This window comes from Brassica oleracea, chromosome C5 (genome assembly GCF_000695525.1).
Source record: "Brassica oleracea var. oleracea cultivar TO1000 chromosome C5, BOL, whole genome shotgun sequence".
NCBI classification, from domain to species: Eukaryota; Viridiplantae; Streptophyta; class Magnoliopsida; order Brassicales; family Brassicaceae; genus Brassica; species Brassica oleracea.
In genome coordinates this window covers 1639933-1643082 of record NC_027752.1, presented here as the reverse complement: position 1 = coordinate 1643082, position 3150 = coordinate 1639933, and positions in this window count along the sequence as shown.

Sequence of the window (3150 nt, the reverse complement as noted above, 5' to 3'; positions counted from 1 at the left end):
GTTAGATTTTTCTCAACAGATTTTGTTATAACTGAAAATAAAATTCAAATCTATAGTTAAAATTAATTTATTATTAATATTCCTATTAATTATTATATCATATTATGTGATTAATGAAATGGTCCTAGTAGACTTCTAAATAGTAGATAAAAATGGTACTTCTCTTTTAATAGAGAAGATTTTGGGTCACTAACTTACTAGAACAAAAAAAAAATCTCTGATTTGAAAAAAAAAAGCACAATTTTTTTTTTTTAAAAGACACCTTTCTTTTAAAAGCACTTCTAAAATATATATATATTAAAAATAATCTAACCAAGTGTAAATGAAGGTATATATAATTTTATTGGTAAACAGTTTTTAATAAAGTTAAAGTTGATATAGAAATGTTAAAACATCATCTATTATATATATGAAATAATAAAAACTTTATAAAATATCATCAATTATGAAACAAATGTAATACTATTTATAATTAATATATATGAATTCAAGCTAAAGACTAAGTCTGATGTTACGCATGGTAAAGGCAGAATAGAGCGGTTATGTTGCTTCAAAGTACAAACTTTAGATGTCAATTTCAAAGACAAATCAAAGAGTATGATATAAGTAACTCATGTATTCTTCTCTGTTATAGGACAAAAACAAGCTGCATTTTATTTTTGCTTATCGAGAATGATGATGATATTATACATTGTTTTGGTCAAATGATGATATTATATATCAGCTTAATGTATTATTAAATAAACCCAATGCTACTATATATAAACAATGATGAAGAAGCAAAACTACATAATGATAATATAATTATGGCCAACTGCCGACTCGGTTTTTGGTTAATATACCAGCTTAAATGTATGTAAAAACATTTGATGGAGCATAAGTGTGAAATAGAAACGAGTGTATACAACTTGTAGAAAAATATTTTAATATTCAATTCAATTTATTCCAATGTGGCTCAAGGTGAGTAATTGAACCGGTTAGGTGATGTTGTTACTGTCTACCGAATTACAATCCAGTTTAAGTTTGGAGGTGTATGGAGACAGAATCGCTTTATTGTAGTGTGTAAGTGTAACTATTCATACCAGTTGTTTTTCTGTCAGATTTTTCAATTTAGGACTTTAGATGATTTTGCTTTTGAAGTACGAAGAGGTTACTACATAACACATCAGTCACTAACTGCACTCAAAAACCCAACGTGGACAAACGTCATTCAGTCTATATTTTCAGGTTTTGATTTATCAACAATTCCGCAGCCAATGAAATCTCAAACGATCATTCCATATGATTACAATGATAAAGTAAATGAGAGAATCATTATTTTTAAAAGGTGCTGGCTAGGAGAAGTTGAGAAATAATTATAACGACCACGGCTAATGGGCCATCCACGCCCGCTCTCTCTGCTCGTGGACTCCATCTCGTTCCAACGGTCGGTCCACTAATTTTACCAAAGGCTCGAAATCACTGTTTTACTAACCCTGCAATCACCGCCAGCCTTTCCCCGTGCTTTGGCTTCACTCGCACGGTATCGCGAATCACTTCCCGATAGGTCACTCATCCTTTCACTACTCTAGCACAAGCACGCTTAACTATGGAGTTCTAAACGGATGTGTAACGGAAAAGGTAAGTTAACTCTTGTGACATAGGTAGCCAAATCAATCATCTTAAGTCTTTCCATATATCATAACTCGGGATGTTACACAATTCACCCCCTTTCAAAGAACGCAACGTCCTCGTTGCGCCCCACGACAGGTCTAAAGACGCTTCTTGGGTTAGAACCGAGATGGCTAACCAGCTCTGATACCACTTATAATGTCCCGACCGCCCACAGCTAATGGGCCATCCACACCCGCTCTCTCGGCCCATGGACCCCAACCCGTTCCAGCGATCGGTCCGTTAATTTTCCAAGGCTCAAAATCATTGTTTACTGACTCTGCAATCACCACATGATGTTTCCCTGTACTTTGGCCTCACTCGCACGGTATCGCAAATCACTTCCCAGTATCGCAAATCACTTCCCGATATATCACCCATCTTTCCACTACTCCAGCCCAAGCACGCTTAACTCTGGAGTTATAAACAGATGTGTGACGGAAAAGGTAAGTCGACTTTGGTGACATAAGTAGCCAAATCAATTCTTTTAAACATTTCCATATATCACAACTCGGGATGTTACGTAAGTATCAAACCGTAAAAGTGTCAATAAAAGTTACAATTATATACTGACAAATCACACTAATTCATTTGGTCATGGTTTATTAGTTACCAAGCAATATCAATTCTATAAGCCACAGCCGCGTAAATACAAATAAGTATTATCACCTTAACTGAGTAGTTATTCTTTTTTCTTTGTTTGAACAGAAGAAGTCCACTAATTGAGTACTTATTCAATTTTCATTTTTGATGTACAAAAGAAATATGAGGAAAGATAATTGGATGCGTGGCTTATAAGTTACTAATAAAATTAAGTGGGTTCTCCATTCCAACAAGAAGCAATTAACTTGTGTTGTGTCATGCTTATATTTAGTTACATCACATAATCAACAGTATTATTAAAATATAATTTCTCAGACCAAAAACACCGTCCATTCGATCACGTTTAATACGTTTCTGTTTTGTTTATATATATTAAAATTTTGGTAAAGCTTATTATTCCTTGAAATAATGTTTTATATATTGATGAGAAAAAGGTGAGATGCTAAAGAATTGTGTACATTCATATCATCTCAACCTCCAGGGCTAAAAAAAAAAAAAAAAAAAAAAAAAAAAAAAACCTCCAGGGCTCCATCTTTTACAAGTAATAACGTGTATCATGTGGAAACACATAGTAGTTTACAATATAATATTGTTGCTGGCGAGACCTCGAGAAAATGATTGATGAACGAAGTTTCGTCGGTTCTACATGTTTTGTTACTAACGTGTGATTCAAGTGACGAAGTAATGCATCTCTGTAGTTCACTAGTTCTTAAGATTTTTTTTTCTTGATACAGACATTGATTTTCTTATCGTCTATTAAACTTTCACCTTTCGTGTGGTTGTCAATACAAAAAAAGTTGATAGATCAACAATAGGGGTAGATACATGACAGATTTTAATATAGATCATTAAAGAAAATAAAGAACATGTTGATTAATTGCTGATGAGTAGACCATA